This window comes from Psittacula echo (genome assembly GCF_963264785.1).
Source record: "Psittacula echo genome assembly, chromosome: 4".
Classification (NCBI taxonomy): domain Eukaryota; kingdom Metazoa; phylum Chordata; class Aves; order Psittaciformes; family Psittacidae; genus Psittacula; species Psittacula echo.
Window position 1 is genome coordinate 38555768 of NC_137738.1, and position 26869 is coordinate 38582636.

Here is a 26869-nt window from a genome sequence, read left to right on the forward strand (position 1 = left end):
GCTCAAAGCCCCATTCTACCTGGCCATGATCACTGTCAGTGATGGAGCTTCCACAGCTTCTCTGGTCAACCTGTGCCAGTGCCTCAGCACCCTCATGGTAAAGAATTTCTTCCTAATATCTAATAATAATATCCCCTTTTTCAGCTTAAATCTGTTCCCCCTTGCTCTATCACTACTTTCTCTTACAAAAAAATCCTTCTCCAGGTTTGTTTCAGGCCGCCTTTAGGTACTGAAAGGTTGTTCTAAGGTCTCCCTGGAGTCTTCTCTTATCCAGGCTGAACAAACACAACTCTCTCAGTCTGTTTCCATAGGAGAGGTGCTCCTGCTCTCTGATCATTTTTGTGGCCATCCTCTGGACCTGCTCCAACAGCTCCATGTCCTTTGCGTGTTGGGGGCCCCAGAGCTAAACGCAGCACTCCAGGTGGGGTCTTAAAAGAGCAGAGTATAAAATCTGGTTTAGGTGGAAAACGACCTTAAGATTATCCAGTTCCAACCCCCCTGCCATAGGCAGGAACACATCACACTAGACCATGTTGCCCAATGCCCTGTCCAACCTGGCCTTGAACACCGCCAGGGATGGAGCATTCACCATGACTTTGGGCAACCCATTCCAGTGCCTCACCACCCTCACAGTAAAGAACTTCTTCCTTATATCTAACCTAAATTTCCCCTGTTTAGGTTTGAACCCATTACCCCTTGTCCTATCGCTACAGTCCCTGATGGTACATCCAGGTTTCTTTGGGTGTCACAGTATCACAGTATCACAGTATGTTAGAGATTGGAAGGGACCTCAAAAGATCATCTAGTCCAATCCCCCTGCCAGAGCAGGAACACCTAGATAAGGTTACACAGGAATGTGTCCAGGCGGGTTTTGAATGTCTCCAGAGAAGGAGACTCCACAACCTCCCTGGGCAGCCTGTTCCAGTGTTCTGTCACCCTCACTGAGAAGAAGTTTCTTCTCAAGTCATCCCTTTCCTTCAGTGTATCAACAGAACCACACAGCTTGTTGTCATCAGCAGACTTGCTGAGGGCATACTCAATCCCACTGTCCATGTTGCCAACATAGATGTTGAACAAGACTCGTCCGAACACCAGTTCCTGAGGGACACCACTTGTTAACTGTCTCGCTGTGGACATTGAGCCATTGACTGCAACACTCTGTCCGCAGCCATCAGCCAGTTCTTTCTTAAAGGGGCAGGATCACCTCCCTCGACCTGCTGGCCACACTTCTTCTGATGCAGTCCAGGGTACAGTTGGCTTTCCAGGCTGCGAGCACACACTGCCTTGTATAATTGCTTTGTATAATATGATTTGATGCAGAGCACTGTATATGAAGTATTTTGATTTGCTATTTGTCTTTTGAACAGATGTATCTTCAACAATTAACTGAACAAACCTTCTGGTTTGTTGTTTATTGTTGTTTTGGGGTTATTTTTTCTGATTATGTGAGCTGCTGAATGCCCCTTTGTCTTATCTAAAAAATAAGTAAGCAAGAAGAGTCAGAAAATCTATTATATTGGTAGAGTTGTGTCACAAATATGAAAATGGGACCATTTCCAAGAGACGTTTGCTTTTTTATCAAAACCTTTCCTGGCTTTTTTCTTGGACATGCACAGTCGCCAGGATCTCTCATTCATTGACCCTTGCATTTACACAAACTAAAAAATTTGATGTAGCCTTGTGTTATAAAGCTGGACTCAAGAACAAATAAATATGAGCTGATAATTCTAACGAAGACCTAATGAGGGATCTGCAGTTTATATGACAGTACAGGTGTACCCTAGATAGCGAGAACCCCTAACAAGCATTTGTTTGTGTACTTTAGCTTGAATACTCAAGTATAAAGTGTACTTTATACTTGAATACTTGAATATATAAATATATTTTTAATATATAGATATGCATATTTATGTTCTCAGATATGTTCTAATAGTATTACCAATATGCAGCTAAAGTACATGCTTGCATGACACGTTCTGTTTGGGCAGAGGTATGGATTAATGCCTATTCATAGAAAGGCAGCTATACAATATAAACCTCTAACAATGAAAAGATGTATGATGAGAATATAATTAATGTGACAGCACTGATGTGAAGATCTGTTGCATCAGCTATTATGCTCCAAAACAATTAAATATGTACACAGCTAACAATCTCTGGAGCACTTCTTCCTGGGAAGTATGCTCCTTTAAGAACAGATGTCAGATTCTTCCTGTTTAGCTTGCGCTATGCTGAAATAATTTACAGTATAGAAAATAATAGAAGCCACAGCAGGCAAGGAAAGTCCATGTTAATGTAACAGGTCATGATTTAAAGTTGCCTCTTCTTTCTTAATTTTTTTTAGTGTGGCTAAACCCCTGTTCTTGTCTTTTAGGCCTGTGAAGAGTACTTCAAGTTGGTGCTTTCTCAAAATTCTCACACTGCTTTGCGTAAGAAATTTATAAATTATTCCTATACTACATTTCTAAAAAAAATGCCTTTCTCATGCTTTTTAAAGCAGGGCCCTTATCTCACATGTCAGTTACTGGAACATCCTTTTCTCTTTCATTGTGAAATGCAGTCTCAACCTTACCCACACCCACCCTGTGTGCTGCAAAAGTCTTTTTCCTAATATATCATATTGACCTCTGAGATTTTCCTGTGCACCCCATTCCTGGGCTTCTATTCTCTATTTCTCTGACCACATTGCTTGATTTCCTTCTGTAAGACTGCTGACACCCATTCTGGCCATATGTGCTTATTCTCATTTCCTATAAAAATCCTGATTTCTGGCCAGATATAATGCCAGCCTCCGCTTCTCTTGTTAACCTTTAACCATAGAGTCTTTGTGTTTCTTTCCAGAACCCTTCATACTCTAAAAGAAAGGTCTATGATTAGTCACAGAGCTACCTTATTATTTTTCTTCCGTATCTCCCTTATAATTTTCCTTTGATGCCTATACACTTTTGACAACAGCATGCTCCAAGTATATTTTGATCAAGAAATACTTGATTTCTTTACTGTTTTATTAGTCTTCTCACTTAGCCTAAGCTTTCTCAGAAGCAGAGGATGCCTTGTGATCGCTATTTCCACAGTGCCAAGGACAATGGGTCTTTGTCCAGGAATTAGGCACCAAAATGCTATAATATTCTGAATGACAACTTGTATTCCCTACAAATCGGTCTCTACCCATGCAACAGTTAGACAAACAGGTTAGAACCTTGAATTAAGTGGCTTAGGGCATTTTCATATTAAACCCTTAAGGAAGTGACATTATTAACTTTTGTGCTGGGATTTCCCATTACATTTCTATTTTATATGTCCAAGGAAACCGTCCTTTACATCAGACTCCAGTTTTTTTTGTGCTGTAAAAATTTTTGGCTGCTTTGAGAGAAGATTAGAAAAAGTCTGTAAGGGAAAACTATGTAAAAAATAAGACGGAACATTTGTTTAATCCTATCAGTTCATCACTGGCTTACGTGCTGAAGCATAAGGGTACAAAAGTACTCATTTTCTTAAAGGAAAAGTAATCCTTCCTGTAAATTATTGTATGCATGATTATAATTTTGTCTTTTTAGAGGGCGGGATAACTACCAGAATTAAAAAACCTGAAACATAGTTTGTTATACCCTTCATCATTTTTTCCCCATCTCCTCTCGTTAGGAAAAAAGAGTCACAAAGAACAGAAATAGTCACTGACTGCAGAACAAAGATTAGGAAACAAGATGGACATTAATTGTCAACAAAGTTTGAGGAGTAATGGCATAAAGACAGTGATATTAGCCTGGATAAGCTCAGCAAGCCAAAGATAAAACTGTACTCATGACATGAGTAGTCATTGCTTGTTCCTGCAGAAAAGGAAGAAAGCACCCAAGGCAATGATGGCTTAAACATGAAAACATGAAAATTTTACTTCTTTTTGTAAGTGAATAGAATGTTACAGGGAGAAGCATGATGGAGAAGTCTGAGAGTGTATAGCAACAAAAAGAAATAGCTATATGAATGAACTCCGTGGCAGTAGGAAGAAAAGAGACTACTAGGTCTAATGGATGACAAATACAAAATGTCAGCATATACGGAGGTATTCCTGAAAGAAAAGAACATAACAAAATGAAAATAAAAGACAGGTTTGCAGTGAAAAAATATTCCAATTCAAAGCTAAAACCTATATTGGAAGACATCATTACTAGAAGAATATAAGTGCATTTGAATACCACTTAGCACTGTCATCACCTTCCACCAGCACTGAGGCCTCACCTTGTATTTGTGTTGAACACCCGACAGAAATTATGAGAGCAAGGAAGACATTGTTGTGTGATAACGGTGTTTCTTAAAAATACGGTGTCCTAGACAAGTAATTCCAGAATAAATACTTAAAGACACTGTGTTAATAAGGGAAATATTAATATAATTTATACATTTAGCCTGCTGTCATGGAAGGCAACTTAATCATCAAATATCCAAATGCTGTCCTCTTAAGATAAATGTTTACACTGGCTTTAGCTCAATGAATTTGATTTGATAATTTACATTAATGTTGTGGTTTATTGACAGTTTAGCTAATGCTTCTTGCATCTTCTGTGCAATTGTTTGACAACATTGCTTTATAATTTTCCTGAGCTGTCAAACACACTGAATCTACATCTCCGCATGAGCACGCATGAATGGTTCAGTAGCTTCTGTGTGCATGTAAGTCAGAATGATGAAACCCAGAAATACAGTTAAAGGCATAGATAACCAAACCCAATTACTCTACATAGTTTGCACTCTGTTGACTCTGGCAATTTTAATTGTTTTCTATCACAAACAAGACAAAGGTCAACATGAATTGAATCATACTGTGTCATGTGGTTGTTGCAGACTTACAAACAGGTTTGTCAGCATTTCTGGCACACAGCAGCTGCATGATGGTACCAAATATTTTATGTCTAAAGCTCATTAGTTTTTTCTTTGCTCTACAAAAATAGAAATCTGTGCATGCTTTGAAACAGGACGCTCTGAACTCAAACTGTACATCACACTCAGTTATCTTCTTTCGAATGCCTGCCTCAGGTAAAGGCATTAACATATTTATACTGATCCATTTTCATTATAGAATGAGGAAGTAGGTTAGTTACAAAGAAAATGGGATCTGTTCTTCATAGCAAGTAACAGTCTGATGGTTTATTTGTAAATATAATGTAGCTATAGAGGGTGAGAGAAGATACACAAAAGAACTCAAGCTAGGAACAAAGGTTTCTTATGCTTTCAAAACTTTTGCCGTCTCTTTCAAATGCTCTCTGCTCCCCACTAACTATACGTAGGATTTTCTCTTCATAAACTCAATCCATAAGAAATGATCAAGTAAATGAATTAGATGGAAAAAAAGGAGGTCAGATATGCTGGCTAAAATGAAATTGCTATTAGAAACTGTTTAGAAGGATAATCTCCCTGTTTCTTTGACTTTCTGTATTTGCTTACTGCAGAAATAATTGTTTTAGCTGTTGACACATACAAGGGCATGTCACACCTCACAATTTATAACCACTAAATTTTTTTCCCTTGTGGCATTGATTGCACAAAGTGTAGTCAGATTGACTAAAAGTTAATGTATGCTTTTGTGAAATGTTTCATTTGGATTGCAAACAATTTTAGGCCTGATTTATTCAAAATCCATGTGCATGAATAGATCAATGACACAGGATCCTACATCATGAAACACTAGTAACTCTGCCAAGAGGCCAAGGGAGTGTTCACTTTCTGCCTTTCTCATGATAGAAGCAGGATGGCCTGGAGGCATGCCTAAGCAATAATTAAATGGGCAGGAATGGACACAGCCAAGCTGGCCACAGGATATCCTTATTCAAAGCTGCTGAAATAACTTGCAAATAAAAAGACTGGCAAACTGTAAGCAAGCAGTGACCCGCTTCTGGCTGGCAGAAAGAGAATTCTTTGTGCGTCTGCGGCCAAACAGACTTTCACATTTGGAAAAATGGATGAGGATTGTGATCCTCACCACCTTCCCTTCCCCACTTCAAACTACCAAAACAATGGGACCAGGGCTAAGATTTTGCCAAGATACCTTCTTTTCAATGGTGTGATGAAAATCACAGCAAAATCACATGCAGAATTAAAGAATAACAATTCTTGTGCTTATCTCTTTGGACACCAGGAGATAATATATCAATTTGCCTGGGCTGACTTTTGCAATTGACTGATTTGACATAATTTCCATTAGGCCCCTGTGAAAAGTCCCCTCTGGGTGTGGATAGGAAGTGGTTGCAATATATACTGCTACATTTTCAGTGTGCGATATTCATGCAGTGTCCATTATCTCCACTTCAGACCCTCATAAGCTTTAATGCAATTACTCTATCTGTGCTGTGAGGACATGTAATGACGTTATTCTTTTTTATTAGTGAAGAAAATGATGCATCTGGAAAAAAATGAAGTAAAATCAGTAGGATATAGGGATCCTTATACCCCCAAAGATTTTGTTAACGCTTTATCTAGGGGTATCACAGGGCTTATGGCATCAGGTGAACTGGATCCAATTGTGTGCTCTAAGTACAGATCCAGCCTTTCCCACTAGTTGGTTATTTACAGTATCTCAATATTCATCTCCTTTTAGGGGAACACGTACTTAGTGTCAGGAGTGAAGATGAGTTTATTTACTGACTGTAAATTCAGTACACCGCCTAGCCTGAGAGAATTTATAAAAAGCTATTATTAACCTAGGCGTGTAACTTCATCCTTATCACTTGTTTGTGGGCATATGTGTCCTAGCATGTGCTTGTGTTACTTTACTTCTATCCTTTTCAAAACCTCTTAACTGGAATGTAACATTGTGTTTGAATGAGTCTTCAGTGCGAAATCATAGCTCAGTAATGCAGAGAAACTATTTTCCTTTCTTTTAAATATATATATATATATATATATATATATATATATGCAAAGCCTGCTGTTAATGTGCTTGGCCTTAGGGCACCAGGAACTCCACACGGCTTATTCACATTTGACTGCTGCGTAAAAGGTTCATGCAGATGAATGGAAACATTTGACAGGAAACTGTAGTAGATACTCACTACCAGATTTTTGTTTCAGCTTCTGAGTTGCCTCTGATGTTTTCCTTTGGCCTTCAGTGTTGTTCACAAGAGTGTTAAGGGAAAATTATTTTCTTATTGCTATGATTGTTTTTCTTGGATTTTCTCTTGGACTGCTGATGACTTTATGCAACACCTCAAAAGCCATCAGTAGTGTTCAATGAACTTTTACTAGCTAGAAGCAGAAATGGCATCTTCCCTTTTGCTCACTATATGTTGTCCTGGGCACACCTGAGCGGCTTTCTTCTACTCTGCCAGCCACTCTAATACATACTTTATTGTAAGAACAATTGGCTACTAGGACAACACAAGCTTTCAGTGCAAGGAAAGGCTATTTTTGCATTTGAGAGCAACAACCATTTTCTTTCCTCAGCCATAAATTTTCAGATAAGTTCAGTCTGCAGCATGCAGCTCTAGGCTATGCTGAGGTTCAGTCTTGAGGCCTTTGCCAGATCATCATAAAGATAGAAGCCATCTGTAAAATCTGGATCTCTGTGCAAACTTCCTCAAGAATGGAGCCATTCAGATCTGAGGCTTTGATTTGCATGACACTTCTGAATATTGACATTTGGCTGTGTCAAAAAACACAAGCTAAGCCAGCTCAGAGCTTTCCTCCCCACCTGTTTGTACAAAGCTGCCAAGCAGAGAAATTAAATGCTGTATTGCTAAAGCGGAAAGCCTGTTGAAACTCCTGAGCCATTGATTTCTTCAGTTAGTTTTTGTTTACTTGTTCACATAAGAATGTTTCTGGCATCTCTTATCAAAGCTGGGTATCTGTTCAAGAGTGTTGGAAACAGAAAATCCCACCAAGTCTGGCTTCTCTCTGGGGATACAGACTGACAGAACAGAAGAGGCTGCAAGGCACCTCAGGAGATCATCTAGTCCTGTTGCTAAACCTCTGCTGTGGAGTCACAGCTAGCTATCAGAAACTCCTGTCAGTGCCGATAAGGGGTTCCTGTAGTGCCGTATCAGTGGCTTGGACTGAAACAACAGTTTCACTTGGACCAAACACTTGAAGACAGGGCTTACTATCACTGCATAGCCCTTGAAGACTTGTTTAGTGCCATTTCTGCTATGTCTGAAACTGTGGGGCAAGCTGCACCTCTCTTGTTTGTCTAATTTCAGGTCAGAACATACATTTTATACTCCACCAAAAGAATGGCACACAGGAGCACAATGTGATAGCAATCAGAAATACAAAGAAGGAGAAGGAGGCTAGTCACTCTAGCTTCAAAAAGAGGAAACCAACTGCCATCAGCAAAGAGGGCAACATCTCTATCTCTTGCTTTTTCCCTGAAACAGCTTAAAGTGACACTGGCTTCCCCCTCACTCTCCTTTACCATTGCCCTGAAAACAAATCTAACTGCTGATGGACAAGTAGGCGATGGAAGTGATCAAACACCTCCAAGTATGTGCCAAACAGTAGGTACAACTGCATATTTCTCACTAGACTGTCTCCTCTGCAGAGAAAATCAAATGACATTTGTTCGTTTCTGACTGGGTTGATATTTCACATTTTGCTTTTGACTCTTTGATCTTCAATCTGTTGACTGCATTTCCCTCAAAATAATGAAAGAGCCTGCTGAGAAGCCACAAAACAAGGGAGCTGGTGTACAGACCAGCACAGCCCAATGTTCATCATGATGTCAATTTAATGGAGCCTCCAGGGACCTGTGCTTTGAGCGGCTGGGGTATATCTTACAGTGTAAATTCTTATTTCCCTTAGAGAAACTGCACTGCATAACATTAAGAGTGTACAGGGACTTACTGCTATGCCTGCTCAGTCATTATTTCACAGATATTCACGCGCCAAGCACTAAATCATGGTGTAAATCATGGGCTTTGTGACTGAGAAGCAGAATTTGGCACAGTTTGTCATTTGAAAAAAACCCCTTCTGGGAGGCAGACAGCAAACCTTTACCACTGCTTTCTAAGAGAGGGTGGGGTTGTTTTTTTTCAGCTGGCCCAGGTCATTTTTAAATACTGCTTCATTTAAATCATCCCTATTTAAACATCTTTTCTTCTTCCTTAGAAGTTAAGCTGCATACTGCCTATAACACATCATAGTTTGTCTCAGAAATGTTAAACTCAGTGTCTCAGTTCTCAAGATTAGGTGGCACAAAGCCAGTGTAAATTCATTCCCGCGGTGGATCCCTCTTTGACTTAAAAAGTAGCAAATCCTGTTAAAAAAAAAAAAAATCATAAGGAGTGGTGTAAAATTTGGAAGCAGGAGAGCCTGTGAAAAGACAGCACTGCCCTCTGTATGACATTCGTATACCACAGTGGAAATGTGTCTGTCATATTCTGAAACTAATTTTCTGTAAGGGAGGGAGGAATAAACAGGTGGAGAATTTGGAAGGAATCAGATTATATTTTTGTGTTGAGAAGGGAATCCTGGAAATACGAATTCTTTCAGTTCTTGAAAGGAAGAACCTGTAGGGGCAAAGGTGGGAGAAAGCTCTTGCAAGGAAACCATTTCAGAAATCATTGGGAACATTTTGCAGACTGCATGACAGCACACTGGGGAAGAAAAGGTTTTCTTACCTTGAAGTAAAAAAACATAGCCCGGAAAAGGAACCAGCTGTTCCTGATGTAACCCCATCCTGCTCGTCATTGCCATCAGTATCCTTCAAAGCTGTGTAGTCCTGACCTTTTCACCAGACTGATGCAAATCCTGGGTCCAGGCAGAATTTTGCACTTACTTTTTCACTATAAGAATCTGTCATTTCATTATTTTATTTCTGACCACTTCTAGATCCAGATTTAATTTCAGAGCTATGCATCCATTCAGGCTTAGCTCCCTGCCTTCTGCCTATAAATCAACATTGATCTCCATCTTCTTATTCTTTTAATTAATGCTTATTCACTGAGCAGTGTGTTGAGAGAAGTTTTACAAAAAACTGCTGCCGCATGGCAAATGAAGCTGGGGGGCAGTGGTGGGAAGGTTGGAAGCAAATAGAAAGATACTGCCTTCTTTTTCTTTTGTTACATTTCATATATCTCATGTTTACTAGAAAAGACTGGGATGTTGTGTTGAAGCCAATCTTAGGGAAAAGGAAAGAAAGAGTCAGAACTAGACAAATACCACCCCTAAGCAGCTGAATGGCCAGAGCATACATTTTTTGTTTGCTAATAATACATTTATTTGTCCAGGACAGCTTAGCTACGGGCTGTTTCCAGCAGTCCTTTTCCTTCTGGATGCACAGCTTTGATGCTGTCTGCAAGGAGCGCTTGCAGAAAAAATTGCTTATGTTGGGTTAGAAGAGAAGGGAAATAAGAGACGAGAAGGGAGGGGAGGGAGCCTAAGCTCATCTCTGCTCTGTGGCTGCCTCAGTCTCTGCTCTCAGCTTGCAATCACTGGTTCCTTATTTACTGCCCCTTAGAACATTTTTGTTCATGATGGTTGTCATCCACCCAGCAGTTGCCTTTCTCTTCATAGCTGTCATCCGTGGCCTCAGCAACCTGCATAGCTTGCAAACCAGAAAACTCCTCCTGAGTGGTTTCTACTTTCCTGCCTTCACCCTAAAACCCAAACACTACTGATGCACTCTAGCCCCCATCCCAGAGAGCCAGTGTCCTGTCCTTGGCCTGGTGATGTTGAGTGCTGAAGACAGATGAGAAAGTCAACTTTTATTAAGTGTTCTAACACAGGATGTTGGAATAGATAGAAAGACTAGGTCCTGGCTCAATAAGTTCCGTTATAAGAAGCCAGTGCTTGTGAAATGTGAACTCTGAATGGGTCTAAGCAGCAGTGAAACCTTTCACAGGGCTGTGTCTCAGAAAGCCTGGCAGACCAGATGCAAAATCTCACTTTGAGTCATAAATAAGATTTCCTGCTAAGGTTTGGTAATAAATGCTGATCTATGATGTGAAGTTGGCTCTAGCTGAGACATAGAGAAGCAGTACATTGAGCAACAGGTTTTTCTGTCTGGCAAAGTTAAAGCATATCTCTGGGGGCAGAAAAAGGGCTCTAGGCTGGGCCTCAGGAAATTTGGGCTTCCCATCAGACTTTAGGGAGGTTATTGACTGTTTCTGCATGTCAAGAGGGAAGCCAACAAGTAATGTCACGTGCAGTTACTCAACCAGAAACAAAAAATGAAAGCCATGGTTACAGGAAGTAGGACTCAGGATGCAGTGACTCTGAAAAGGATTCAGGGCACTGATGAACTGGACATGAGGGCTCAGCATACTTACATTGCCACTATAGTTCTGCAGAGAATAAAAGGAGACTATAGAGTAGCACTACTGACACTATGTTTCTACTGTATTCCTTGTTTGCACAGCCACTAGTAGAATACTTAGTCCAAATTTGGTGTTACAGATAAAAAACTACCCAGATAAATTGGAGAGAGATCACAACAATGACGATTGTGCAGAAACAATTCCTGGAGAAAAAGACTAAAGAAGCCCAATATATTTAGTTCACAGAGATAAGCAGTGACTTGGTTGCAGTCTGTAAGTATGAGAGCAAGAACAGAAATGTGGTAATAAGGTCTCTGAAGTCTAGCAGATAAATAACAAAATCCCGAGCATGTGATGAATCCAGATAAGTTCCCAAACCTTCAAGAGCAAAGCTTAGGGTTTTGTATATATAATCAAAATAATATAAATATAATAATATGATAAAATAATAATATGATTAAAATAAAAATTCAATTAACTACTAAACCAAAATTTTATAATTTTTAATGGATCCTCTATCACTGGAAAATTTTTAGTCATTTTCAGACACTTTTCTGTTACAGTGGGGGTCATGAAGGGACATTGATCAGTTTCAACACCAGGATTAATGAACATGTATTCATCCCATAGTCCCAGGAATATACTTTTAACATCTGGACTTAAAAGACCAAGATCCCCACCTATTCTTCCCTAAACCTCTCCAACAACTCAGGGACATATCCTCTAGAGGGGTTTAAGCCATATTATTGGGTGATTTTAGAAAGGATAAAACATTACTCAGAAAACCAAATTTTCCTCAAAACCTCCGGAGGAGAAAAGACAGTGAGAGCTATTTAAGGCAGTGCTGCTGCCACATGTCACATGTTGTGACGCACTCTGTCAGTGTGGTTACACAACACTGCCACCTCCTCAGACACAGCCGCCTTTACACGCAGGACCTGTGTTCTCCCTTTGCCACCCTCCAGCCCTCCATCATACTAGATGTAAAGTAATAAAAACTGCTGATATCTATCAAACCCATCAATTCCAAAGCAAGGATGCATTCTTCTTTTCCTAGAGACTTCTTGCCTCTCTTTGGCACACAACACCCTTGCTATGATCGAAGTACAATTGCTATTTTATTTTTATTAATTATTTACTGGCATTTAATTTGGTGTTCTATAGAAGTATTAAAGGATGCTGGCATTGCATAAGACAGAATCAATCCAGCAGTCTTTCCACCTTCTGACACTGGAGTATGAAGCTATGCAGTAAAGGCAGATAAGCTGCACAGCTAGTTTTGCGTACAGCCCTCCTGCAGCCTCACACCCATGAGCATCCTGGGTGAATCACTGGGTCTGTTCATGCAATAGGAGAGCTGGAAGGCCCTGAAATGCTGTTTTGCAATAGAGTTTTGATCAATATGAAAAATCATTAAAAATGAAATCAGAACTATGATACCTAGCAGAAACTAGATAAAAATATGTAAGTAATTTAATAGTATTTTGCCTGGGTTTTGACTGAATTAAGAGCACTAAGCTTAAAATATATACAGCTGTGGTTATGATTTCTTTTTTAAAAAGGTTTCCAGGCTTTAGAGATAAGCATTTGTTTACATAATAAACTACTGTCATGAAATATATAAATAACAAATAAGGCTACCAGTAATCTCAAAGTGAAGGTTGCCCAACACTTTCCAGAACAGAGCTGTGCCTTGAAGCATTTATGTACATACCAAATTTTTTCCTTTAAACTATAATACTATAACGTGAATGTCTGCTTTTAAATGAATGTTTAGTGGAAGGAAAAAAAGATCAGCTATTTTTGACCTCGAGACTAAAGGAAAATATTGTGCTTTACCATTTTCAAAGTACATTTTCAGTGAGTTACTTAAGCATCTTGGACCCCACTGTGTTTCTTTTACAAGGGAGCCAGTTCCTTGGGAAAACTGCTCAAATAGAAATTAAAGGCCTTTCAAAACATGCATGTTCAATGCATGAGGAGGTTTCCAACTAAATGCCCCCACCATTCTGTCACACTAAGAATAATTCAGTTCGTGACTTTTGGGTGAAGGGAAATTTGCTCTCTCTGTGACACGTGGCTCTGGCCTGAGCCATGGGAATACAGGAGCCATGGGAATACAAGGAACTGAAAGCAGCTGTTTCGGTTTTCATGTCCAAAGCAGCTGTTTCTGCTTTTGTGTTGAGGCAGTATGGAGAAAAATAATGTGACCTGACCCAAGTACATAGAAAGGGTACTCATAGAAAGAGTAAATGAAGGACAAGCGTATGGGTGACTGGATCAAAGGCATCTTGAGTTGAGGATATTAACTCTGAAGACCAAGTTAGTATTTCACAAGTGACATTAGTGGTAATGCTGAGTTTGAAAATCTACCATCCTCTGAAGAAAAAGAAAACAATGAATTTGAAAAGTTTATTCATAACAGAAGAGTCAAACACTTGAAAAATTATTGTCTTTATTTTTTTTTTAGATTTTTAATTTTTTGCCTGCATAAACCAAAGGGAGAGGCAAACTCACTGTTATTTTTATCATCCCAACCCATGAATGTTTTGCAAGACAAGCCATGTTTTCCTTTTAAAACAGCTTTAATAAAAATATCTCTTTCTTCTCCTTTACAAATACAGCAAGCTTTTCCAGAACTAAAGATCAAATGTGGTACTCAGATCTGTGCCTTCTGGGATTAATTGTGTTTTCAAAACCTGCCAAGAGCTTTCCACCCTTCTAAGCTGGCAGGAGCCCAAAGCACACAGGAAGTTTCCAATTTAAAACTGCCCAGTGCTGCTTCTGTTAGATTGGTTGAGTGCAATATGCTAATGTTTTGTGTAGCGAAGGATCACTACCCTCAACCCACTGGCAATACTTTGTCCATTGCAGGATAGCATTAGATTTCTTTGCTGCAAGGGCCCATTGCTGGCTCAGATTCAACCTGGTGTCCACTAGAATCCCTAGGTAATTTTCTGCCAAGCTCCTTTCCAGCTAGTCAGCCTCCAGCATATATTGGTGCATGGGGCTGTCCCTCCCCAGGTGCAGGGCTTTGCATTTTTCATTGTATCAGCCCAGTTTTGGCTAATACTTGCTTAGGGTACACTCCGTCTCATCATCCAGATCATCGATAAAGACATTATACATGATTGGACCTAATATTGACCCCTGAGGTACACCACTGGCCTTCAATTAGAATTTGCATTGCTGATCTCTGGGCCTGCTCATTCAGCCGGTTTTCAGACCACTTCACTGTTGCTCATGCAGCCCACGCATCAACAGCTTGTCTACAAGGATCTTATGGGCAACAGTGTCAAAGCCCTTACTGACATCTAGGTATACAATATTCAATGCTTTCCCCCCATCTACAGGGTCAGCCACTTTATCAGAGAAGCTTATCGAGTGGGTCAAGCATGACTTCCCCTTGGTGAAGCCATGTTGACTACTTCTGATGATTTTCTTGTCCTTAACATGCCTGCAGTGGTTTCCAGGATTAGCTGCTCCATGATATTTGAAGGGATTAAGGTGAGGCTAGCTGGCCTGTAGTTCCCTTGGTCTTCTATTTCTCTGTTCTTGAAGATGGGTTGATATTTGCTTTCTTTCAGTTTTCGTGAAATCCTTCCAGTCACCGTGATTGATTATAAATTATCAGTAGTTGCCTTGCCACAGTATCTGCCAGGTCCCTCAGCACTGATGGGTGCATCCCATCAGGGCCCATGGATTTATGTGTATGCAATTTACTTATGTATTCGTGACCTCATCCTCTACCACCAAGGGTACATCTTTGCACCTAGGATTTCTGACGGCTGGTCTTGCTAGGAAAGACTGAGGCAAAGAAGGCATTCAGTACTTCAGCCTTTTCCATTGCCTGCATAACCAGGTCCCCCATCTCATTGAGTAATGGACCCACATTTTCTCTAGTCTTTGTTTTGTCATCTGTGTACTTACAGAAGCCCTTCTTATTGCCTTTGACATTCCTGGCCAGATTAGATTTCATTTAGGCTTTAGCTTTCCTAACTTCATTATAAGTAACCTTAGAGAATGGCAGAAACACTGACTTTCTGGCATTCTGCTATGATTCTCAGTAGCGCTCTGGTCTGGCAACAGACTTCATGAAAACAGTTCCAAATTATGGATGTCCTGTTCTCATGCAAGAAATATGAGCTTTTAATAGAAAAGATCACACCCGTCCATATGATTTCACTGCACTGTTTGAAAACTGTCTATATGGCAATGGACTTTGTAGCATTTCAAAAAGTTCAGACCACGGGAACCTCACTTTTTTAGCAATACATCATATGGCATTTTGGAAAAAAAATGGTCTTCCCATCTTTGCATGATGAAGTGGAAGGAATCATAAGCAGCCATACAAGCTAGCTCTGCAAGAGAAAGCAAAATTGTGTTGCAAGGAAACACCACAGTATGCTGCAAGCTACTGTGTCTTTCACATATTTTAGAGATAGAGGCAGATAGTAAGTAGATGTCATCAAGTGGTATTTGCTGACTCATAGATTAATTAAGTTAGGCTTTGTTTTGACATTAATGATATTTGCAAAGTAGTCAGATAATTCAATATTTATTGGTGGCTGAAACCATGCTTTACATATTATCAACAGATAAATGGCAAACTGAAATAATAGCTGAATACTTAGTGTTTGCATTTAGTAGGTAAGTTTGAGTTCAGAGAGCCAAGCCATTTGCTACTTAAAATTCTTACGTTTCTGTCTACTGGAGTTTCAACATCAATCTGCAGATCGAAGTGTTTGGAGATACATGAGTTTGACGTAGAATATATATTCTGACATACTTTGAAAATTATTCAGTTCAGTAACTAGTTCAAGTTCAGCTCAGCTGAATAAGAGTTGAATCAAGCAAGATTTAAAAAATATTCCCAGTGTGTTTCTGACCAGCTCTAATATTGCTTGCATTCCCAGAACAATTTCTTTCTTTGCTTTTCTCTCAAATAGTGATTTTATTGATTTAGGGATTTCTTCAGCTAGCTGTGTGCATGTCATAAGAGTGAGCAAGTGGGCTGGGATCTCTGAGACCCAGAAACCAATAAAAAGTCTATTTGCTAAAGGGAAAGAAGAAAGGAAATTAAGAATGATCTTGTGGGAGAGCATGTATCAGTGACACATCCTTACTAATACTTAGCTTTTCTTAGTCCATTTTCTTAAGCTTGAAGTCCTGAAGTCACTTAAATAAAAAAAAAAAAAAAAAAAAAGTAGTAGGCTCTGTCTATCTGTGGGTAATTATATTATATAGTTATATTTTCACTTCCCAGGTCTGATCCTCTGCCCAAGATTTTTACTTGATGAAGGTCCATGGAATGCACTTCTGCTACAAAGCCAGCTGTACTCAGGCAGAAAAAAATATTGAAGGGGTAAGCTAGAGACCAAGAACAAGATACCATGTCCCTGATCTTAATATAACAGCTGGGAGTGCTGAGGTCCTTAATAGCAGTAAAAGAGCATAAACTAAAACAAATGAAACATCCAACCAGTTGATGTTTAAGAATCAATTTTTAAATTGCCTGTGGAAGCAGCACAAACCATCAAGGGGATACTCTTGTATGTTTAAAATGTTCTTAAATATTTGAGATAGTCCTTTTATTAACTGAGGTAAGAAGAGCCGAAAGAGCATGCATTTCTACCCTGTTAGAACAGAGTGTGAGTTCTCTGTCTAGATTAGTGTTACAGAGGCCTAGGGAAGTCATGGCCACCCTTTCTCTTAATGTCCAGAAATTAAGGAAGAGGAGTCATAGCTGTGTTAGTCATGGAGGCTCAGGCAAGACTGGGATCTTCCACTACATCTTCATAGTAATGAAATAAATGAAGGGAGGAAATAAAAGCTGATGTCAGTGTGAGGGCAAGCAGAAGGGTGAAGACTGCTGAAGCAACAACACATTCTGGCTGAACTTCTTAGCTAGACGACAGGCAGCCTTCAAACCCTCCCTTGTCACAAAGGCAAAAAATTACTGCAAATAGACAAAGTGTAACTTATCCAGGAAACACATTCTGTCCCCTTTTGTGAATATGACGTATCCTCAGTGTCAGGCACTTCAAACTACAAGAACACAGTGTGGATCTCTGCAAAGATTACACAAATATACAAAAATCCGTCTTATTCAACCTGGCAGTACAGGCACACACATACAAAATAAAAATAAATACATTTTAAAAGAAAAGTTAATCCAGCAAAACTCCCCAGATTTAGAAATAAAAGCCATGTGGCTACACAAGCTCACTGAATTGAAAGATCTTTCTATGTTCATATGAGTTTTGCACTACATAAATCTCCATAAAATTCTGTAACTCAAGAAAAGGTAAGAGTTAAACTCTCTTATTGTTGAGTGCTGACCATTTTGTTTGTTTGTAATAGTCTACAATTTTCACTGTAGTTTCAAGCTGTGGTAAGAGCATACTTAAACTACTCAAGTGTAGTCATCTTTGTTAACTGGTAATCTTCTAAACCTGTGTAAGCAAGAGGATAGAAAGCCCTGTTCCAGAAGGCAACCCACCCAGACATAACTCCTGCTGCAAATTGCCTTAAAAAGCAGCTTCTTTCTTGATTAACTACAGAGGAAGCTGAGAAAGGCAAGCTGGCCATTCAGGTGAGTGGTTTCTAACATTGTGGGTATGGAGAAGAATGCAAATAGCAAGAGAAAATGGGAGAAAAATGAAGGTTTCTTCTTAATTGATATATTAAAGTTTCTTACACCAGCTTTCAAGCAACACAAGGAATTACTAACATTAGTGATCAAACAAACTATTTAATATTATATATTCTTGAATTTAACTATAGGATCATTTGCTTTAAAAGGACTGCTTGCGTACTGAAGAATGTACCTCAGAGTTTGCTGGGTCAAGGCCTGTTAATCATGAATGATGAAAATGTCAGAGTAGTTTAATTAAAGGCTAGGTCTAGACAGAGTTTAGCTCTTCCTGACCTTATTTCTTTCTACAGCACTGCTTGCTTTGCCTGTTCAACACCATGATGTGTATTTAATCTGCATAATTACCTATAGTGGGATTTATTTACCAAGCTTTCCAGATTCAACAATTTTCCCACTATGCAGGCAAGTCTCTTCTGCTTTTGATCAAACATATCTAAAGTTATAATGACTTCTAAGATTTTACTCTGAAATAATAGGGACAGGGGCTTTACCAGAGTGTTCAGAAATAGTAGTTGTTCTATGGTGTTAATTCTCTGACTTTGTTTGGGAACAGTTTGTTTTCTACTCCTGGAAAAATTTTATTCACTTAAAATCTGCAGCACAGCTAAGTAGGACTTTTCCTTCAAATTAAAATGATTTGCCCTCTGAGAATTTATGTAAATCTTTGGAAATTAATTTCAAAAGCCATACTCTGGAGAATCCATGCTGTTCTCAGAACACACACATAAAAACTCCCAAAACCTAACAACCCCCCCCACAAGACAACAAAACAAACAAGCAAACAAAAAATAACAACAAGCCCACAACCAAAAAAACCCCAACAAGCACTTCTAAAACAACATAAAAGAATACATATTAAAGGGAACAAGTCTATTCTTTTCTATAGGCAAAATGATTGACTTGGGCAAACTGGTAAAACTTCCAAGGCTTCAGAATGTATCACTTCATCTTAGCCAGACAACTGTTTTCAAAATCTGAATGTCCTGAGCCATAACCTTTATCACATTTTGAATAAGTAATTAATTGGCACCTTTCAAATTCCAGCCCAGATTATTGCTGGGAAAGCTGTAGAAAGGAGTTGCCAACTGCTGGGCTACGTCAGTCAATATTAAATTAATGTGATGTTTCATTCCACATTGAGTAAAGCATTCATAAAGCCAAGGGGAAAGGTGTTTTGTTTTATATAGAAGCAAGGGAAATCTGTTATGGATATAGTGCAATTCAGGAAATACAAATCTCTTCATCATTCATCTACTGCCAATGCGTAATTTTCAAAGGTCATGAGCTTTATATATATAATTAATACTCTTTTCAGCCTTGTTTTGCTCATGTTTGTTTTGGGTTTTGAGGTTTATTTTTCCTATTTACTATTCCCAGCTCTTCTTTTTGTAAATGGATCTCCCTGGGGTTCATTTCACTCTCTGTTGGTCTATATCTACAAATACATCTTCCTAGAGATTTATACTTCCCTCCTTTCCTTGGTGTTAGTACATCTCATGTGTACAAATTAATCTTCTGGTGTTAGTACAACTCATCTGTACAGATGGAGGTGAGATTTTTATCCTGCCAAAGAATAATTACCATTCCTAAACACAAAAAATTAAATCTGTTCATGATTACCAGTATCATATTAAATCAAATATGAGTTCATTTCTTGCAAGTTCCAGTTTTATTCCTTTCATTTTTGGCTTGCCACTCTAACCAAATATTTTATGCAGAAAAGTAATTTATTTCTAATTAACTAAATTTCTGTTGTGACCACCTGTAACGTGTGAACCAAACAAGTGTGCTCTTAGCAGAAAAGAAATTTGCGAAGTTATCTGTAGTCTGCTCTAAGTGATCAGATCTTTATTTAATCAGCAACTTTATAACTCTTTTCAGAGGAAATTATCCAAATTTCCTTTAGAGAACCCTTTTTCCAAGAATCGAAGATAATCACTTCTGAAGTTGTAACTTAAGCTAGGGTTTGCAAGACTGTAAAATCATTAGGGACCCTTGCTCAATTTAGTGTTCCCTGTATGTTGTATAGCTTCAGGGTTCATTACGCAGCTCATCAGTGAAAAGACGTTATGGTTGACTGTCGTGGTTTAAGCCCAGGCCGTAAATCAGAACCATGAAGTCTACTTCCCTCCCACACACCTTTCTTCCCTCCGCTCCTGGAGGGACGGGGAGGAGAATCAAAAGAATGCAGCTCCCATGGGTTGAGATAAGAACAGTTTAATAACTAAGGTATAACACAAGTCACTACTGCTACCACTAATAATAATAATGATAAAGGAAATAACAAGCAAGAGAATACAACCGCTCCCCAACCGGTACCTCACCCCCACCCTGCCATGATCCAGCCCTTCCGGGAACTCTCAGTTCTACATCCTGGGCATGACGTGCTATGGTATGGAATACCTCTTTGGCTAGTTTGGGTCAGGTGTCCTGTCCCTGCTTCCTCCCAGCTTCTCCTCCTCCCTGGCAGAGCATGAGACTCACAAAGTCCTTGGTCAGGGTAAACATTCTGACCAGCAACTGAAAACATCGGCTTTATCAGTATTATTCCCAGGCCAAAAGTCAAAACACAGCACTGCACCAGTAGAAAAAATGACTGCTACTGCTAAACCAGGACATTGATGAAGTGTCTTCACTAAAATCTCTGTCATTAAGTCCTTATAATCTTAGTGGAGAAAAAAAACTTTTCCTCTTTCTTTGTTCATAAGTGAAAGCTTTGTAAAATCTGGTAAAATTTCACTTGGCCTTTCCTGAGCGAGCTCAGAGTATGAAAATGATTTTCATTAATGAAATTCTTGGTGGGCTTCCTTTGCAGACAACAAACTCCAGAATGGTCTTGCCTATAAAAGAAATCTCACCAAAATAAAAATCTAGCCAATACTCACAGATGCTGTTTTAAAATTTGCTTTAAAAATGTTAAACTGTAAATGAGAGTATCTCTTCTATTACAAAAAAATAGAGTTGGCAGACAGCAAACACGTGAGTAAGGAAAATAATGCATACCAACAAAGAGAATCCACGTCAACAGATCTAGCACTCTACTCAATAAAATAATTATTCATTTGCTTGTATTGTGTGTATTACATACATCCAAAGACAAATCCTTGGCATATTTGACTGAAAGCACAATCAATTAATCATAATTGTAAACTCATTGCAAAGTCTCTGTTCAGCAATGCCAGATCTATTTTACAAGAATAAGCAGTGACTCAATACAGGCATAGAAAGGTAGTAAGAGAAATGAGTGGGATTTAAGTGTCCTCTCATTAGAAACAGAAAGGCTTTTATGCAAAGCTGCTGATGCCTTGGAAAAATCTTTGAAGAATGTGAGCAGTGTTACACTACATATAACTTCTAAATCAAGTTCCAGACCTTATGGTTTAGACATGACCAGATAGCAATAGCAGAAGTAACCACATCACCAGTTATCTCATGCAGATTAACTAATCACAAATTTTGATGGAACTAGCAGGTTTATGTTAAACCCTATTTTAATTATGCTTTCAACTAACTGTATGTAGAGCTGGATAAATGAGAAGGATAAATGAGAAGGATGGAGAAATGGCTGGCTCACCATGCCTGCTTTCACCTATAGGGGTTGTATATTCACAAGAAGGAATTCAACTTGTGCCAGCCAGAGTATGAATTCAGAATAACAATGATTTTTGAAACTTTTGTAATTTTCTGTAATTTTCTGTGACCTCGTCTTGCATTTATTTCAAACTTAGCTCCTTATTTATTTTACACACAGAATGTCTAATATAGTGGCACAGGAGCTAATGCAGTTATTATTATCCAGGACATGTAACTAAACTCATGACTGTAAATCAGCTCCTGCTATGGGTTCAAATAAGGAAACAATATTTGAATAGTTTTCTCAACAACAATATAATAGTACATGTCCCTCCCAATGACAGCAAAATTCATCTAAGGCCAATGACTTTTTATACACTTTTCTGACGGAAAAAAAAATTTGTGTAGTTTGTCCTGAAAATCCTACTAAAGTCTAGAAAGTGTTGGTGAACTTGCTGCCAGAGCAATTCTCTGATCTCTGTTGGCTCTGGGGCATTGCATTTGCAGAGAATGAGGTAACTGATAAACTCCTCACTCCTGATCTTGCAGAGTAACTTGCAGGTCACCATGGCATACATGTTCCTAGGTTACCTTCATACCTGTAGCTACCCAGCAACAATGCACCTAGCCTTTATTCACAGTGAAAATCTCACAGAAATGCAATCATAAGGTGTAAAGGTTCCCATGAAAGTCAGGGGCATACTGGACAGACAGAAGGGCATATATTCAACAAATGATTGAGACCTAGTAGCTTATCAACACCTATGAGGTGTTTTATGGTCTGAGGAAGTTTGTGGTTTCCTTTAAGTCAGTGCAGAAAACATGAACTTCATCAGATTTATAAGGTTTATTTGGAGAATCTCCCATTTCCAAAGTGAACCAATTAAAGATAAGCTGAATATATTGCAGTAATCTGTTCCTGTTTCTACAGTATTTTGGCTAATGTCAGCAGAATAATAAACCCTAAAATAAGAAGGAAATTAGAAAAGCACAGCTGCCTTATGAATTTTTAAAGTAGATGAGAGGAATTTTGGAATTCCAATGAATGCTCAAATTCAGTTGTGATTTGGAACCTAATATCTTTTCATACCTATAAAACCAACGGTATTAGCTGTAGCTCTTTGAATGATGGGCATGTTTTGTATGTTATTGGGAAGATTAATCTTCTAGTAGTTTATATACTATATGGGATAATTAAAAGAACCATACTCTGATATAAAGTCTTTTTATAGTCATATAGAACTTCCAACTGAAATGTGAAGCCTGAAAAATCATAGCTGTTTATTGTATCTGCATGCTGTGAAACTGGTTAATCTACAGCCTTTTGATTTTCTTAAGGATGTATGGTGAGGAATGGTATGTACGACTTGAGACTAAGTTGGTTACAATAGACATGAAACAGACATTTTCAAAGATGCCCATATAAAGTTGATACTTTCATTTGGTGTAATTAGGAACATTAAGAAACTAGAATAAGCAACCTAAGATATTGAAATAAAAATGCAATACTTTAAAGATTGTCCTGAGATGACCTAATACATAAGTGAAACGGTTACGGTTTAACCTTACACAGAATATTTAGTTCATGGAAACATCTATAAACAAACAATTCATGATTTTGATTTTCTTCTCTTTTGTGGCTTTCTTTTGGCCAGCCATAACACTCCCTACAAAGTGGTCTGGTATAATTTTGAAGGTTTCTGACCCCCTTCCCAGTTATTCTTCTACTTCCATAGGTGTTGTGTTTCAAATAAAGAAATAAAACCCTCATGTACTGAGCAACTAAACAATTAAAGGCCCTGTAGATAGAAGCCAATAGCTTCGTTTTCTTCCTGCAGTTGTAGATGACTTGGAAGGTGTTCTTGTAAGAGAGCTACAGTGCTGAGCATTAAGTATCTGTATCTAAAAATATAGGTGGAAGAAGCAAAGGTCTTTCAGACAAATTATTAATTTTTATTTAAATGAAGTAATTCCACCATCTGTCACACAAAAATTCCTTTACTGAAGTAAGAGATACCATGACTCAGTGAGGCAAATTAACTCCATTATTATTAGACGGTCTTATATTTGAAAGTAAAAAAGAAATAAATAGCAGTGACACTATATAATGTGCTTGGGTCTGCAAAGAAGATAAATAATTATGTTGCAAGAAGAGAATACATTCTTATGGAAAGAAATGGTATGAGAGTAAGAAAAGAACAAAACTTGACTGGTCTTTTTTATCACAGTAAATGTTTACATCTGTAAAAAAACCCAGAAACTCATCAAAGTTCCATGATAAGAATTCTTTTGCTTCAGTATATTTTCAACAGTACATTATTAATCAGTCAAAATCTTAATACATTTAAAATGAAAAAAATGTTAAAATGTAAACAAAATGGAATGGAAAACTATATAGATAATGTCATCCTATAATCAGGTCCATCCAGCTGTAGAATTTTTTTTGCGCAAGGTGCTGCAAAAGGAGTTAGCCTTCGTAGTTCTACAGAGGCCATAAGCCAAGGAAAAAAAGTAAAATTGAAGCTTTTCAATGTCAGGCTGGACAGAGCTCTGAACAACCTGATCTAGTTGAAGATGTCCTGGCTTATTGCAAGGAAGTTGGACTAGAGGACCTTTAAAGGTCCGTTCCAACCTAAACTGTTCTGTGGTTTTATGATTGAGCAGCATGTTAGACTGAAACTAATGGAGTCAGTATTTTTTTTTTCTGTTAATTATTATTTTCAAATAATTACAAGTTCTAAGGTTTACTTTGGAGAGACATTGATAAAGTTAATGTTTTTTTTATTGTATCAACAGTTATCTCCTATTAAACCCACCATAGCAATGTCAGCATTCTGCTATATTCTTCCGCACACAAAATTTTGTTCAATAATTTAAGAGTGCAGCCTAACACCAATACACATCATGCTATAGGAAGTTAACTCCTCTAACAATGACTGTTTCTCCTAAATATGCTTTTACTATGTTTTTTACAATTCTGAACACCAGCCTTACTACTTCTTCTCTCTGCTGCTCATTTTTATGTCCTGTATACACCTTAACTACTTTGCATACTACTAGCAATTCCTAAACCTTCTTGGCTATACAAATTGGTGACTTTAAGTTACAGCAACCAAAGTCAGCACTGATTGTAACATTAGGTTTTCTATATTATTTGTACAACTTTATTTTGTAGATACCTGGATTTGTAACAAGTTATCAAAAAAAAAACCAACAAAACAAAAACAAAAGACCTATATTACACAGCTTATATATCCAGATAAAAATTTTCATAACTTTTGCTCTTTTCTGCTAATCAAATCTACCTTCTTTTGAATAACATTAATTCAGTTGTGTGCAGTGTTGCAAGGCTAGCACCTCAATAAATTCAGTAGAAGTCTTGAATGCTTCTAGTCCCACTTATACTACACTGCCAGGTAGCAGGGACTATATCCTGTCGAAATGATGACTAATAGAATATTTCTGCTCCAGATTCACACTAGGTTAAAGTTGGTATCTTGTGAGCTTGCTTGCAACATGTCTGAATTTAGCTTCTTGTAACATCAGAACCTATGGCTTGTTTCACCAGCCTTACTTTGAGTGTTTCACTACTCACTGTACATATTCCTATAGAGAACTTTGTTTGAATCAGGGCTGAGTAAGTATGACATCCATGCAAAGAACACTCCTGAAAGCAAGAAAATGTCAGATTACGGAAATCCTCTTAAAGGCACCTCAGTGCCCACACAACACATTTCCACTGATATGAGTAGACTTCACACCTCCCCACAGAACTTCCTTCTGCCTCCCAAATATAAGGGATCCCATCCAGCTCATTAATTTCACACTATAGAATCCCCCACACTATAAGCCTAGCTTACCACTGATTATTTCATAAAGTTAGTGAGGTCAAGATAATGTGTATGTGTGAGCTATTGAAATAAAAAGGAGATGAGGGTGTTTGGATTTTATTTATGCTCCAGATTTGTAGTTCAGAGCTGTCCAACTGACAGCAATTTTTTTTTTTTTTTTAATAGAATAACATACAGGATCTATTTCCAATTCTATATTTCAGACTACAAGTTTGGAGAAAATGTTTTGTATTCATGTAACAGGTGAGGTAGCAGAGCAGTTGGTAAAAAGATTAAATGAGGATAGTAGTAACTGAGAAGAGTCGTTAGGTTAAGAATGCAAACTGAAACATGCTGGATAAACACATGGGCAATTTTAAAATGGGATAAAGGTGCTACTTGGGTTTTACTGAGTTTCCTTTGAAAATATCTGCTCCCTAATGAAAAGAAAAAAAAAAGGTAGCGTTATTTGTTAGGCAGTGAATTCCTGTGTCTTTCATACACTGTCCTGTAATACTACTACCTCTTTTTACTGATGTCACCTGATGTTTCTATATGAAGCAAAGCAGAATACATACTTTATAATAGCACTTGCTCACATTCTGCCTAGAGTAGTTAGCTCACATTAATGTTGAATGAAAATGTAAACTTAATGAGAAATAAAGTACACGGTAATAAAATTTTAATTACACAGTCACCTGAATATCGCTACATTGCTTAATAGGCAAACTGGCTCTTTAGACTTGGGTTAGTAAAGCTATTTGGGATCTTCTGGATACAGAGAGGCACCAGGGAAATCTACAGGTTTGCATAATCATTCAGACACTTTTGTAAACCCTCCTCATCTCATGCCTAAATAGCTTTTAATGTCTGGTTTCACCCTTTTTCCTGTGTTGGAACATCTTTGGTTTTAATTCCTAAAACATTGGAGCATCATTGGTTGGTAAAGGCTGAAAGGGCAAGGAAGTCCTAGTTAGGACTCTTTTTAAGTAATTTTTTTGCTTGATTGCTCTACCACTAACAGTTGGGAGAGTAGTTTCTGCATTACTCTGAAGTGTACCTAATTTCAACATCATTTGTTAGACTGCAGGTATTCTAGTTCGATCCCTACTGAATCAGATGTGTCTGAAAAAATGGGAGAGTTGTGGAAGGTACCTACAGTGGCTCCACACCATGTGAGTAATCTTAAGTAGTAGGAAAGGTTTGAATTCCTGAGAAAATTAGAGTTTTCATTTTTTCTTTTGTGATTGAAGTTATGAAATGGGTGTCAAAATTGATTTCAGTCTGAATTCACTACAGTTTTTAAATCCTATTGGTTGATTCAAAGAACATTTGACTGTAGGTGAATGAGGGACCATGGCTGCAGAAGTATGGGGGTGTGGCACAGTAAGCATTAGATTTGAGGAAAAGGGATAGAAATTAAGGTAACATCATGAGGGGTCAATAAAAAGCATCAATATCCTTTTCCCATTACTGGAAATCATAATTGCAATATTTTCTTCTGGGAGAAGATGGGAAAAATGTCCCTTCACTGTTCATTTTACTTTCCAGTGAAATACATTCGT